This window comes from Coturnix japonica, chromosome 3, assembly GCF_054131305.1.
Source record: "Coturnix japonica strain WE chromosome 3, WE-NBRP24, whole genome shotgun sequence".
Lineage (NCBI taxonomy): Eukaryota > Metazoa > Chordata > Aves > Galliformes > Phasianidae > Coturnix > Coturnix japonica.
The window spans coordinates 25,956,691-25,973,233 of record NC_140665.1 but is presented as its reverse complement, the minus strand read 5'-3'; positions in this window follow the sequence as shown (position 1 = coordinate 25,973,233).

Below are 16,543 nucleotides of genomic sequence, written 5' to 3'. Positions count from 1 at the left end.
TAAATGCAGCTTCTCTGGCCCAGCAGGATGTCCTAAAGCCATAAAAAGAGAGAGCAGGGAGTGCTGGGGAGTACAGCCTGCTGCAAGCACAGATGTGCTTGGTGCTGGAGAGAGCAGGCACAAGGGCAGCCTTGTCACAGCCAGGACTGAGGGCTTGGGAACTGGTGTTAGTGCAGTGCAGACCACTGCAATTACATCAGCATCTTCAGCATAGCTAGGCAGCAACACGTGGAGCTGTATTCTAAAGTAGTTTTATTCTTAGGGAAGCAGGAATAGGCCTAGTTGATTAGATGTCGCACCCACACAGCTCAAGGTCTTGCTCTGGGCACTGACTCCGTTGCAGGTGAATGACATAAGAATCCTGTGACATCAGTTCCCTGCAACTACCTGCCTTATTCCTGCTAGCTAGGGAAGGGCTACAGCTGAAGACAAGGGTCATATTCTAATCCCTCGTAGTAAACATGTACACTTGAGTTATATTGCTATCCAGTTATAATCTGAGATTGATAGCTACGGTTCTAGCTTCTCTAGTTTATTTCTGAGAGTCTAAGGAACTTGTAGATCAGTGGTTTGTCCACATTCTTCTCAATCTGCTTCACTATCTTTGCAACCAGACAAATGCTTTGTGTCTTGCTCTTTAAAGTGCCAGATTCTCATCCTATCACCCAGTTTCTGACCAGTGGGTAGTGGTTCCCATTGCATACTGTGGTCTTTAAAGCAGAACCAGATGCAGTTCATGTATATTTCATTGAGCTGACCTGTTATGCAAGCCCAGGCAGTGACTGATAAAGCTTGCAAATTCCTTTGTCCGTGGATTTGTGATGTGCCCTATATTTTACCACCATGCTGGAGAGCACATCTCAGCCATTCAGGTTAAAGTGGCTTCTGCCTGAGCCTGGAAAACATGACAACTGTTAAAATATTTCACATTATCTCTAGAAATCGCATGTTCTTTATTTCCAAATGAGCTAATGCAGCTATGGTTTAATTTTTTTTTAAATAATCCATTACCTGTTTAACTGATTAGGTGTTGACATTAATTTCACTTGAGCACATTGAAGAGGTCTTGTCAGACCTTGTTAAGCTAGAAATGCTTCTGCCACCTCTCATACATGACAGCAGCCTCATTTTCTAATTTAATAGCATTGGCTTTGTTAGGAGTGCATTTGCCATCATTCATCTGTCCAATCAGAGCTCTATTGCACTTGGCAGAAACTGTAGCAGAAAACATTTCTCTTCTTCTGTAGTGATATGTAGGTCAGTCTCATAACACAGTATTTAGCCTCCACTGGGACAGGTACTATGGCATGAAGCCAGCTGCTGGAGTTTGCTCTTACTGGCCATTTGAGCACAGTTAAGTTTGCTGTTGTCCAGCTATCAAAAAGTCTTAGGACCTTAAGTCCAGAGTCACTAGAGATACAAATGCTCAGCATTATTATTCTTTCATGAAGCACTTCAAAATATGGATCTTTGTGAAAATTATACTCTTCAAGACCAGTATCATATCCTATTAAAAAAAAAAAAAATGGTAGCATATGATTTTATTTGTTCATATCTCCTTTTCTAAAACATAAATTGTCAGCATCCTAAAGATTTTTCCTCAGATGTGAATTCCCCTGCTCCCCTTAGGAGAAAAAACTTTTAAACAGCAAAACTAGCTGAACATTTACAGTTCTCGGTGGATTCAAATAAGAGCAGATATGACTCTGAATTGGGAGGAGCCATTGACTCCTTCAAGGATGGAGAGGCCTTGCAGAGAGATCTTGACAAACAGGGAGGCTGGGCTGTAACCAACCACATGAAGTCTACCAAGAGCCAGTGTCGGATTCTGCATCTGGAATGGGACAATACTAGATATATGTACAAAATAGGGGATGAGAGTCTGGAGAGCAGCCTCACAGAAAGGAATTTGGGTTTTTGATTGTCAGCAAGATGAATATGAGACAGCAGTATGCCCTGGCATCCCAAAGGGCCAGTCATGCCCTGGAGTGCACCAGGCCCAGCACGGCCACTGCGTGAGATAAAGGGTTGTCCTAATCAAGCAGCTGCACGTCTTCGAAGTCTGAACAGGGGTACAGACAGAGGTAAGTACTCGCTCTCTCCCTTTCAGTAGGTCATGCTAGTCTTTCTGTTGTGCGACCACTAGTTTTGTATCTTCATTAAAGCTGGGAGGATAAGTCTCTCTAGAGCTGATATCTGTGCTACATCATGCATTACTGAAGCATTTCACTAGGAAATGGAGTGAGCTTTGTAATTCAATGCCAGTCTAAATCCAAGATGATGGTACCAAGTGACAATGCTATTGACAGTAGCATGTTGATGAGAGGAAGCTCAGAAATCCTAAGACCTGTAACCTTGGAGTATCTAAACCCTGCTGCAGTACAAATATTTCTATTACTCTGACTACTTAAGGAAAATGCAAGTCTATATTCTTTGAGCTAGATTCTGACAGCCTGGATCAGGGATGTATTTAAGTCCTAGAAAAAAAGTCTATGTTGCCTGCTTTTTAGCACCACAGGGCCCTCGGGGCACCTCTCTGCTGTGCACCGAAGCACCCTGTCAGGCTCTGTATATGCCAATAGAGCAGAGAAAGGGCAAGAAGAGGAGCATAAAGGAGCAAAGGGCAAACTAAGGCTTTGCTCCTCCCAGGTGAGAGTTCTGCCTCTAGTGTAGGGCTACCTTTGCTCTTACTGTCTTTCCTTGTCTTGTGACTTTTGCAGTCCCAGTTATGCAACAAACCAGTTTCAACAGTTGTGAAGAATGTATCATTGGTGCAGATGTTTGATAAAGTGGAGGTAGGTTCTGGGATAGCAGTCCCATACGTCTTCCATTTGGTAATGTCCTGGGGATATTTTGCTTTCTATGCATATACCCTATACCCTAAGGTTCAAATCTTGCATCTTACTTGTTGTGGGCTTCTTTTTTTTTTTTTTTTTTGGCACTGTCCTCCCTTTTGCCTATAACTACAGTAAAGCATTCTATTTCCCAGGTGAATGATTGCATCTGATGTCCTGAAGCAGAAAAGGCTGTCAGAGATTTTCTCCCATGCATCTAGCATGTTTGGCTGTTGACTTCTCCCATTGAAAGCACCAGCTTTCTTGATATCATTCAGAGACTCCTATAAACTGTAGTTTTGGTCTCTCTGAGTCATTTAAATGCACTGGATCATCCCACTGGAGCTAAAGTGGCCTATATTTAAGTACTGCTGTGCCCATATATAATGCAACTTGGATCCGGTCATTTGTACAAATGGTTTGGTTTACCTCCATTAGGATCAACTACTGCCTTGCTTTTTCCCTGAAGAACAATACTCAACCAAGTAAAGATGTTTCAAGTTGCTTATGGATTCCTGCTCCCTACAGTAATTCTAAATCATGGCCCAAATTTGCCGTGAGTTCACATTTGTATTACTGCTGTCTTCAGTGACATTACGCTATGGTATTTTCATGAGAAGTCTATGAAAATGTTTTCTTTAGGTCAAGGGCTAAAGGTCTGGAAACTCATCCTCTCAGAAATATCTTCATAAATCCTACATGATGAAAAGTCTCTCCGAAATATGAGTCCCTTACTAAGAAGATGAAAGTTTGCCAGACAATGTTTTTCTCATTTTCGGGTGACTATGACCAATGAATAGTAAAGAGGCAGGATAGCCTTGTGATTAACACTCAGCAGACCTTGTTCACTTCCCAGATCTGTCTCTTATTTCCATACCTCTCAGTTCATCCAAAGGAAGTAAGTGAATGTGTCTGCATTGTGCTGGTCTGCACAACAGCCTTTTTGTCTGAGAATTCTCTATGGCTGCTGGATATCCAGAAATCCAGTAGATTTCTAGTGGAAACCAAAAAGAGCAGGAAGTTATTTTTAAAATTATTATAGTCCTATCCAAAATGACAAGTTTGGCAGGTCTGTGCTTCTTGTCTGACCATGCATTTTACAGCATGCAAATATGTAAAATAGAAATGATAATACTTCTTCTGTACCATCTTCAGGTTATGCATTCTGTCTTCCAGAAGACAACTATGTGCTACACCTACTATGTAGAACCCTGATCCCATTTGGGTCCTCTAGATGGTACTGTAATATAATACTAAAATAAACCAACAGATGGATACTTCTTAAATAAATAAATAAATAAATAATTTTAAAGCGCCCATTTGCAGGAAAATGCCACAAACTGAATATCTGGGTTAGCAAAGTTCCAGCTTCCATAGCTGAACTGTATGAGATATATGATATATCTGCAATGAACATGTGCAGCCAGAATGAATTCTTTTTCAGCAGACTTATCTGGTGGAAAGACTAAACTACTGCTAACCTTTTCATGTTTACAAATCTACCTCCTGTACTCATCACTAAATATCTTTCAGGTAAAAAACAGCCAAGCATAGAAAATGACCTCGTGTCGTAGAAGCCAATGCATGTCCAATGAGAGAGGCAAAAGTCAATTTCCCCGCTGCATTTCTATGGGTTTTCTCTGGCAGTCCCTTTGAACAAAAGTAACTGTCAGCAGGAAGCTATCACACCCTCCTCCGGAGTTTCTGAAGAAGGAATGCCAGAGATTCAAAATCCCTGAAAAGTGAACACCCCTGCCAAGAGAAGGCTTTGAAGTGACACTAAACATATATTTATAATTACAGATGAGGCAGTATAGCATACACAAGGAATAAAGACATGCACTGTGTCCTACGGGCATGGCAGGAGAGGTGACATGCATCATGAAGCCTTGTTCAAGTGCTCACTGGGGCTGAGGAAACTTGAGGCTGGTATTTCCTATCATTTTTCATGTCACAGAGAAATCATTTTCCTTCCATGAATGTGCGCACTTCTCATGCACTACTGATATCCCTTAGATATGTTACATAACTCTTTAGCCTACATCAAATAGATAAAACAATCTTGTTCACACACCCCACAAGGCCGATAGAAAGGACACAGGGTAGATTTTTAGGTAGCTCAGCTCTGTGTGCTCCCCTTGAGAGGCCTGCACTCAGGCAAATAAGCTTCTGGAGGCTCACTTGGAAAAAGTCAGAGTCTTGCTGCCATTTGCCTGGGAGGCTTGGACAGAAAAGCAAAGCCAAAAACAGCCAGAATGTGTACGCTTCTATTTAGAGATCCAGTTGTCTCCATCCCTTTGTGTGTGTGCACATATGCATGAAAGAGTGATTATGATCTCAGAAAGAAAGCAGTTTATTAAAGCAGTTGGTTGTTTTTCTTGTAGAAAACCACACACGTATGCATATAGCTATACATATAAATATACATATATGTGCACAGAGATTTTCTATGTATCAAAGTCTGCAGCACTTACTCCCTTATTCAGGAAGGTGCATGGGTGCTATTTTTAATTGCACATGAGGCCTGAGCTGGTGTCCCTGCAGAGTCAGAGGCCCCAAAACTCTGCCGAGAACAGCAGTTTACATCTACTACAATTGTGGCACTTGGCTCCGAACTCACTGTGTGTGTTGCTCCCCAATTTAGAAGTTCAAAGATAATTTGAAAACACATGTGAATGACTTTCCAGACAACAACTTTCTTCCATCCCACCAAGTAAGTCACAAAAAAATAAAGAAGACTGAATTACATTTTTTTTGCCAAACCGAGCCTTGGATATACTTTCACAAGTTAACATTCCTGTAGGCTGCATTAAAGTCACAGCACACACCTCACCATGTTATGTGCCTTTGGTACTCACAGTGATTTTCCTTTCCTAGGAATGGAAAATGTTGCAAAAACTGGCTTTTACCTTGAGCAGGTGATATACTTCGTTATTTAAACCATGCTTTCCCAAAGTGCTTTATATCTGAAAGTGAACAGACACACAATGCCTTAAAATAATGCATTTCCTGTGTGAATCTGATTATAGAATCACATCATAGATGAAGTATCCATCTGAACTACACATCAAGCACTGCTAAATAATAGATGGCAAGAATCTCTTAGATTCTTCTCCTTCTTGTTTATGTTTTATATGTTCCTCTCCACCCATAGAATTTAATTGACATTGCTCTTTGTATTTTGCCTGCCAGTTTTGATCAAGCCCTTATAAAGAAGGATGCATATTTTAACTACCACAGCATGAGTAATTTGAATCAAATACAGGTTTGCATTAAAGCTTTGGTGCATTATTCAAAGCTAAACTTATTCTAAATATTCAGGACTACCATTATAAGGTGGGATGCCATGTTCTGCTTAGAATAGAGATTGAATCTGTATGAAATCATCCTTTGTCTAGAAAGGTTTTCCTCTCCTCCCCTGTGCATTTGGAATGAGTTTGTTTTACTTTAGGGCTCATTCAGGCTACAGCATGTTCTAGTCAATTTGTTACAGTCATATATGACCCATTCCCAACACAGTTAGGGTCAAACATGAACTTTTTCCTCACTTTCCTCAACAGCCTTACTCAGCAGCCTCTCTGAATATATTTATGCCATCTTCCAAGCGGTTTTCAGGCAGGGCTTCTGATCAGATAAGTAGCCCATCTGTATGGTTTATTCTCAGGAGAAGTTCAGCTTTGTAAGCTACTAGTTTATACTGTCATGTGTAACTTACAACCTTTCTCCTGAAAGTAGTACCCTGTTCTCCCCTAAACGTTAGGTAAACATAATCTAATTTGCAGCATGGATTAGCTCTGCATACTCAAGACAGGTTGGTCATCTCCAAGACCTTTTGGAAATGTTATGTGATAGACAGTGGACTGACAAAGAAAATCAGGGTTCCCCAAAGATAACCCACTTGTACCTGTCTAGGGGACAGAATTTGAAAGTAGCCAAGTGCATGCTCCAAGCAGCAATAATATGGATATGAAGTTGAGACTCAAAGCAGTATAGAATTTAGATCTTGTGGGATTGCACAGCTATTGTATAGAGCACATACAGCCCCTGAAGGTAAACAGCTGATTGAGAGACTCAAAGGCATGGGCAAGGATGTCATCGGTGTTTCCACACATAAACTTTTTTCACTACACTCCAAAATAAAGTAGAGCATGGAAGAGAGTCTACATTGCTCTACACCGTAGATATGTTTATATCAAACCTTTCTGGGGAAGTCTGGATAACTCCCTTAGTACTCTTATCCAAAGGATGTCTGTACACACTATTTACACAAAATTTTTCATCAAGGATGCTTTACTACATCTGGGAGAGCAAAGCAATTCAAGGAACAGCCAGAATGTTTACAGAACAGATACAGCAAGTAGATTCTTCCACTTGAGGAAATAAGGCTTACACTTTGCCTAAGGGAAGTCATCAAAGTACTTCTTCAGGTCTTTGGCAGAGGCAAAACATAAATGTCTGACATAGCTGTTTCATGAGTCTTAACCATACCGTATCTGAATGCATAACACATCACAACTCCAACTCACCACTAGCTAGTGAGACAGCATAGAACAGGCAGGACCTTGATGCTTAGCCCTTTGGAGTAAGTGTACGTACAAATATACTGGAGACTTTTCCCAATCAGTTTCTGCGATGAAAATATCAGTATAAGAGTTTCATTCTTACAAGTAGTTTACCACACATGACCAATCTTGCCATCCTTTCTTTGAGTATGTTTCTCTTATTTTTATATCCAATGTACTCTACAAGTCTTAACGAGGGAAAAGTTTCTTCCTGTGGAAAAAAAAAAGTTTCTTCCTGTGGAAAAAATGTGTTCTTCGTAACACATTTATTTAAACCCCCTGATAAGATGCCATGATTGCATGTTTGTTGCTAACCGTTAACAGCTCAGTAAATATCCTTATCACAGTCACGAGCCATATCATTTAGATGAGTTACAAATGTGGAACAAGCTACAATTAATCCTGGAATGGTTTACAATAAATAGAGGCTACAAACCACAGACCAAAATGTGATGGGGAACAACTGTGGTGGATGTGGGCTACCACAAATTAGCAGTTTTTAGCCTTCTCATTTGCTAGTGAAGCTGGAACAATTTCTAATGAGTTTAGCGTTTCTTGCAACTGTTTAGCGAAACATGAGCTGGTCCTAAAGGTACTTTTTCTACATCTTCATGTTGCATGTTATTTCTCACTATATAATCATATTTTTTTTTTTAAAAAAAAAGGAAAACTTAAACCAAAAGTTGTTCTTCATAGTATACTGGCATTGCATTCATAATTTTGAGAAATATCTCATTCCAGTTTGAAATAACCACAGCTAACTCCTGTTGAAATAAGCTATATATTTTCATCAACCAAAGGTCTTATAAAACTGCTTTCTAAGACTTAGAAGTAAAAATCATATATACAAACATTTGCTCTGGTGACATGCACTGCAGTACTACAAAGTATAACGTAGCTGATGATGGTATGATACAGAAATAATGTGAGATTATCAAGTTAGTTTGTACTTTAGATTGTTTAGTTTGATCATGTACTGTGTCACTTCTCTTTTTCAGACCGATATGTCCACAAATGCCTTCATTTGGTGAGTACTATGAGGCTGTTGTATTATCAGCTTATCTGTGGGCTGCTTCTACCTTTTCTCTCACCTTTGCTAAGTGTTCCACCTACCTCCCTGCATCCGCATTAGTGGTTTTGCATCATGTGGTGATTCTGATAGTTCACTGATCCAACAGAAAATGACTCTGTAGAAAAAAAAAAAAAAAAAAAAAAAAAAAAAAGAATTATTTTTCTGTCAAATATTTTTGCATGGTCAGTAAAACTAACAAAGAGTAAAAAGAAAAAGAAAAAAAATAAAGGTATAAGAGTAGAGAAGCAGCCTGTAATTAAATGATCCCAGGGTAATTCTGGAACTGACTTCTTGTAGTATATCCTTGAAAGCAAATAAAACTACATCTATTTATAGCTGCTTAGAGTCCGGCCTGTATGCATACAAATGAAATGCTTTCTCTGCATAATTCCTATAATCGCATTTCCTCATGAGGTTCCTGCTTCATTTTGGCTAAATATCTGAATTATCTCCCTTTTTATTTTTCCCCCTGAAATCCCCTGTCTTCTATGCTGGATGTCTGTGCATCTCGTTACTGGCCGTATTACTCTAATATGAAAATGCTGCATTCCCATAAGTAAAACTAGAGGAGTGATTTATGCATTTTTCTGCATGAAAAGGCCCCTTGTGTGCTCCACATGTAAAGGCAGAACAAAGCAGATTCCTATGAACATTTGTTTTCCTTTTAGCAGTTATTGCCATAAAAAGAGGTCAGAATGAAATGAAACAACTTAATGTTTTGTCCCTTGTCCAGCTCTGGTGCCTGATCTGGTTTCAGCTGAAGTAATTATGGGTCTTTCTCTGAATACACAAGAATGGACTCTGGCCCCTAAAGGATTACAGCTAGCTTGGTGGTTCCCACAACTTCGGACCAACTGGTCACAGTCCACCAAGTCAGCCATGAGTACACTTTACTTCTTAACATTTTCTGCAGCCCCAGGTGCAGAGCACTCGCGATGGCCTCATGGACCACCCAGGGATTCTGCGCTGCAGAAGTGGAGCCACTGGAATAAGTAACTTGACAATCACACCCCATAATAAATAGATATCCTTGGCCAGGAGTTCAAGCCTAGCTGAGTTAGTCAGATCCACTCATCTCTAGGCATTTGGGGAGCAGTCTGAGGGGAGACATGGCTGTCTGGTTTTGTTCCTAGCTGCAAAGAGAAGCCAGAAGGAAAACAGTTTTTCTAAATAGTAATATATATTATTTTGAAAAAGTAAAACGACATTTTAGAATCCATTAGTTAAGTGCTGGCACCGTGCACTTGAATTGTAAGGAACAGCAACAGACTGAACAAACCTTCTGTTGAAATTCTTCATTTAGTCACAGAACAATCACCATTTGGATCACCATCTCCCTGTCACACTGGAGTGCCCCAAGACTGAAGAGTCCCTGTGTCAGTCATTCTTTGCCCTTTCTGAAGTCTTCGCTGCTCAGAATTGACAGGCACTGAGGTGCTACTCGGAGTGTGTGTTAGAAAGGTAGACAACTTGTCCACTACTGAGTGACTACTGACTTATTCCAGTTAACTAACGCTCTGTGTGAGTTGAGAACAGCTGCATTCAGTCCCACTACAGCCAAGTTCACATAGTTAAGACCCGAGACAATGAACTCCAATGAATTCTTAAGAGTGCAGGAGTTAAGGTATGCATATAATGTTCTTCTCCGATGTACATCTACCCAACTCTGGATAACAGAATTTGTGAGCTAAGTATTGCATCTGGACTACCATTTTTAAAACATCCCAGTGTACCTATCCTCCATGAGAGCATATAATCTTTTTTAGATTCCCTTTGAAGTTTAGTCATCTACTATATTTTTCAGCAAATACATTAGATATGTGTAATGGAGGGGGGAAAAATAATAAAAGGACCTTCTTCATTTGGTTTTATATTTGGCAATTTTTCATTGGGTGTCTCCATGTCCCTGTGATATGGTGAGTGCATAACATTTTTTACCTTCACCATGCCCTCCACAATTTTATAGTCCTTAATACAGACTGATGTCTTTTTGACTTATCCTTAAAAAGAAGCCATTTCCCGCATCTCATCAGCTTTTTGCCCTCTCTCTGTCCCTTTTAGCTGAACTACATTCTTTCTTTGGTATCAGAAATCAGAAATGCATGCAGTATTTGAGATGCAGGTGAATCATTACTTCAAACCTAGATATAATGATATTTTGTTCTCTCTGCATTCTTTTCCTAGTAGCTCAGTTCCCAGTTTGGGTTTTATCTTACATAAAGTTGATCTTGAAATGTCTGATCTGATTTCCATGAAGGCAGGATCAAACCACTGTTTCAGAATTCATCCAGCAGCCTTGTACTCTCCTGAGTTATCAGACCACCTATCAGGTTACTACTACTGTTCAGCCTTTAGTCCACCTGAGGAGTCAGTCGATACAGATTCCATAGCAGATAAATGACTCTAGGCTTCTCTTAAGAGAAAGAGAGCAATTTATCATTATTAATTGTTTGTTTTCAGTATCAGTCTTCTTACCTCCTGTTGACATGCAGCTGTACTTATGAGGAAGTCCTCCCAGAAATATCCCCAGTAAAACACAGATTATTTCCAGAGAGTCCTGAGTATGTTGCATGTTGTAATTTTTAGTCCTTCTGATGAGGTGGAATTCTGGTTTTGCTGTGTTTTGTCTGTGTTCTGACCAATTTAAAAACAGTCATTAGATGTAACTGTAATCCTTACACATAAGATTATAGGAGAAGAAGGAAGATTAGAACATTCGCCTTGTTTTCCATGGTCAGGTGGAACTGCCCACTGCAGTCTCTTGAAATGTGAAATAGCTGAACTCTGGTCTGATACTCACATATTGGCATGAGAATCACAGTGTTTCTCATCACACCTGAAATAAATGAGAAAACCTCCACTCGGACACATTCTTATGTCTCAGAAAACACAAAGATTAAAAAGAACAGACTTATCTGTAGGTTTAGCATCCAAAACAGGTGTGTGTTTAAGCATTGTGCCTGGGATCCCTATGAAGGTGTTTCTGGGAATGGCATGCTAGCTCGGTTGAAGCAAGAGAGAATTCCCAGCAGCCTCAGTATGTACATGGTTTTACCCAAGGGCTTTACTGGCTAAGCAACTGTTACTATATTTATGTAGAGTTACAAGATATACGATGTCAGGAGCCAAGATTTTCAGGTAATTTCTGCTTAACATCTGCACAGAAGTGTGTAGAAAATGTCACAACTCAGACACAAATCTTTGATGCATTTGAGTTAGCTACTTTATATATGAAAGCAGAAGAGAAAATGAATTACTTTCTTCTAAGTCCTAACTTTGATCCCCAGAGACGTAGATTTCAAGGGTATTTCTTCTACAAGCAAAATTACCCACATGCATATATCTTCACAGGATCAGCACCTAAATTTGCATGTTTCTTCTTGCAGAGCAATTACTTTTCACATTTTACTTTAACAATGTTAACTCCCAATTCAATTAACATCACCACTATTTTCTCTTGACAATTTCATAGGAAGTCTATAGGGATCCCATTAAAATGTCATTATATTGCTGCTGTGTTGTAAGACTTTAGCAGGAAAACAATTTCAGTTCAAGTCTACAGAGATCCTGTTATAAATCTGCTAGAATGTGAGATGCAAATGGCATCAATTATTTTTGTGTGAGCCTGTGGATTCCCAATTCTAATGTCATAATGATATGAAGTTAAAAAGAAAATCTATCACAGCATGCATGTATGGAGTCACTAGGGTGATGTGAGAATTAAGAGAGGAAGGGGAAAAACAAATACAGTGATGTTGGACAACAAATAGAATTCATATGTCATATGCTACAGTCATCATATGAGCTTGTTTATCCCTGTCCTAAAAGCCTGCCATATATACAGCCCTCTGAACCCATGCAACGTGTAAATACCCCTTGAATCTATGGTAAGTCTAATTATGTCTGTACAATCCATCTGTGTAATTCTCCAGAAATAATTAGAAGAGAAGGATCACCACGTCCAGGGGATGTCCTAAGGGATGTCCAAAGCTGCCTTCATACCAGACCAATCAGTCACACAGGCAGCAGACTTGTGAAAGGGAGCTCAGATGCTGATGGAATGTGCCCTGTAGAGCATATCTGACATCAGCCCCTTCAGCATATATTCAGGGTACGTTTCACTTATGGACACTGGCTGCATAGAAGTTGTCTGGATGGTCATTTTGTTGGCAAGAGGTAGCAAAGCCCACAGTGTTCATGTCTGCCCTAAAACTCATCATTTGCATGTGTGAGAGAGAAAGCTACAGAGTCTCTGTGACTGAGGCTAGGTGATGACTGATCATTCAGTGCTAGGTGAAGGCAGAGAGACAGCAACAATGGCAAGAGCTTGGTGAGGTTATTTAAGCAGAGGAGTACTCATTGTGGGAACAAAGGGAAACAATAGGAGAGTATGGACGATTAGGTTGATGTTAGACCCAGTATGACCCTGGTATCATCTATCTGTACTATGCACTTCTAGAACTATTATAAAAGAAGTATGGAAATTAAATGGCTTAATATTCCTTTTAACTTACTACAGTAGCACCTCAACATCTTTCATGCCAAGGTGCACTAGAACAAATCAGTGACTTGAATGCAAGACTAGAAAAATCTTACACACTTTTTTCTGAACTGCATTTTAGGCAACATACATATGATACCGTTTGCTATTATAATGTTCAGCATGTAGTCTCCCTAGTTGAACAGCTACTGCAGTTGGGGGCAGCTGTTGTAGCTATGAGTTACACTGAAGGTTAACATCTTGAGGGTAGCCTATGTCTAGATAGTCTACATCCTGGCTTTCTTCTTTCAGTGTTGCAAATACCACAAATCTATTGAAACATTCTTAATCTGCATAATCAGAACAGAAAATGAATATGAACAGATTTACTCATAAAATTTCTTTCTCTCCTGATGCCGTACACCCAGACCTCCTCTGAGAAAAACCTCTTCTGCAGTGTTTTGCTATTTCTGGACCTGTTCCAGGACAGAAAGCAGAAGAGCACCAGCCCTGCTCTGGGTTTAGCAGAGATAAAAAGAAAAAAAATGAAAAACTCAACAGACAACATAAATTGTACCTGAAACCAGTTTGCTGGGGGTTATTTAACCTAAATCAGTTTATCCGCCTCCTCCTCCATTTAGATATAATGTTTATTTTGCACAGAAATTAACAGGGATGATAAGTGATGGCTTTTTACAAAACATTTATGAGTGAACCAGCATATCAAATTTGCACAGCCCAGAGCTAGTATTATAAGCTCAGCTTTAGCAAACGTGTCCATGGAGTGAGATGACTTGTTGAGCCTATGCTAAATCCAGCAGGTTCCAGTGACCATAGTGAGATCTGGATAAAAGGGTAAATAAGTGGTGCTCTGGCTCTGGGTAGCTGGTTGCCAACAGTCACTTTTGCTGCAGAATAAAAGGAACAAGGACAGAGGAAGGGCCAGAGGAAGCAGAAGGGAAGGCAGCGGGAAAAATGGGCTGGAGCCATTTGTCAAGGCAAACCCAATGGTCAGTACACTTTACTGCTCCCATCCAGCTGAAGGGGAAGAAATCCCAGACACTTTCCTTCCTGTAGGGGTGGCTGTTCCTGTTGTTCTACTGCTAGATACCCTCTGCTTCTTTCCTTTTTTTTTCCTGGCATTGAGACCCACAGGTTCTGAGTTTGTTGGCTGGGACAATGATTCAATACCATCCATATCTGCTCAGGCTTAGGAAAGGATGGAAGGGTAAAGAGATACTGCCAGACTCAAAATCTTACCCCAAGACTGTATCACACTCCTTGGTACAATCTCCTCACAGCCTGGTTCTTCCCACATCAGGCCACCATGACAGATTAAGTGTGGAGCTGCTGCAACTAGATAGCAGGTCCTGTGTTCTCCTGTAATACTGTGCAGCTTGACTTTATAGCAAGTGATTTGTCAGTATTTTCCTGTTAGCATTTGGCTTTTCTCTTGGCTTTGCTCCTCACTGCTGTTAGCTGTCCTGACAAATGAAACTCATTCTGAAACTATGTGGCTTTGTAATTATTATCTTTGGTAAATGTTTTGAAAGCTGTGGAGTTGCTGTTTGCTCCCTCACATGCTGGAAATGCCTGCCAGAAGTTCAATTTAACTGTCAACACCTCTGCTCGAGAACTTAAATATTTTGGAGTCTGTCTTTATAGTTACATATATTAGCATGCTCTGCTTTCTGTAGGACAGACAACTGGTTGCTAATAAGAATGTGTACTTGTTAAGTCATGTTCCTTTTTTTAAGTCTGATGTTGAACTAGTTTTCATCTCCCTGAGCTGATATTCGTGTCAGAAATAGGTTTTCTGAGTTCACTGCTGGCTATAGTCCTTCAGATTTAAAAAAAAAACAACACAAACAGATCCTGGATAACCTCATGACTGACACCGCTATTAGATGTTTGAAGTGGAACAGTAAAGTCTGGAAAAGCTTCTAATATGTTCCTCTCAGCTCCATCAGTGTCTTCATAAACAACTGCAGACATGCTCAGGGGGAGTGCTTGAAAGCACTAAGTTAGATGCCTATTGAAGAAAAAGCCTGAGAGAGGAAGTTTAATAGACTTGTGCAGCCTGTGTCAAATGAACTGATCCTTGTGTTTCATAGCAATAGACAGCAAAGAATGAATCCTGTTCTGTGGAGCTTAGCCAGACAATATTCTGCAATAGGAAATTGGTACCTTGGCACTTTTCAAGACCCCCTAAGGTTTAGATCTTCAAACTGATGCTCTGCTCCCACTGACTTTGCCTGGAATTAGACACTTATATGGTCTCTAGAAACTGGTCCCAGAAAGATTTCTAAACAAGCTCATGCACCAAATCATATTTAATTTCAAAAGAAAAATTGAACCTGCATGTTTATGCTCCAGAAAACTAAACAAATTCTCTCTCTGTTAATTACTTTGCATCCTACTTGTCCTGATAAGGTTTAGACACATAAACTAATTGTGGTGGAAGGTAATTATACCTCATTGTTTTTGGCTTTGTTTTTAAAGGAAGCTAAGTGGAATTCAGAACACACTTATCCTTAAAACATTATAAGAGCTGAATACAGTCCTCATGGAACTTCCCAATCCTGTTGGTAAGTGACTGTCTTTCACCCTGGCTGGACTTTGCTGAGCTACAGTCTCTTCTCCACAGCCGTAAGCAGGAGAAGATATAGCAATGTTAACAGAAACTAGATAGAAAAGTCCCAAAATCCTACCTTGGATAATGAATGCTTGGACATGATCACAGCTCCTTGGGAGAAAGGGTGACACTCTCCTTCAGTTTTTTGGAGGGTCAAAACAGAGCCTTTGCAAGGGACAAGTAAGAGTTGAAGGAGAAGGTGAGGCCCATGTACAGGCTTCTCTTCTAACTCTGGGCAGCATTATTCAGAATGAGACTTAGAGGGTGACAAGCTGAGACATGGATACCAAAGGAATGGTTCTGATCCCTTAATATATATATATATATATAGGGTTATTTAAGCACTGAGGTTTTATTATTTTTTGAGGAAGATCAAGCACCTTGCCTGGAGTTCATGTAAATTAAGGTTTCAGTTTCACACTGTGATATATAAGGAGCGTGGAGGAATGCATTACACTCCTCTGAAATATATAGCATTTCATCTGCATTAATCTAGTTGTCTCCCTTTGATATCATTGCTCAAGAGGTTTCTGTGGGTTCTACCAACAAATTCATTAATAAATGCCAGAGAAAAGAACTATGTCTGTTGCCACTCTTTCTTGAATGATGAGCTATTATTAATTAGACCATTCATTTCATGTCTCACTACCTAATCTGTTACATTACATCCTTCCACATCTTCCAATAAAACAAAGCTGCTTTCTTTTTAATATGGGGTTTTGTCATTGGAGCAACTGCATTTGCCTACTTTCTTGGGGTTTTCATGATTGTGTTTGTGTCAGGTAGCAATATATTAGTGTATCTTCGAAGCAAAAAAAAAAGTCAACAACATGGAAGACAAATAATCTATGCAGAGCAAAACACAATGAAGCATAAATAGGGCAGGCTGCATGGCAATAAGTACAAGCAGCTGGTCAGAGCAGATTCACAGACAGAGTGGAGCTATATGGGGATAAGAGA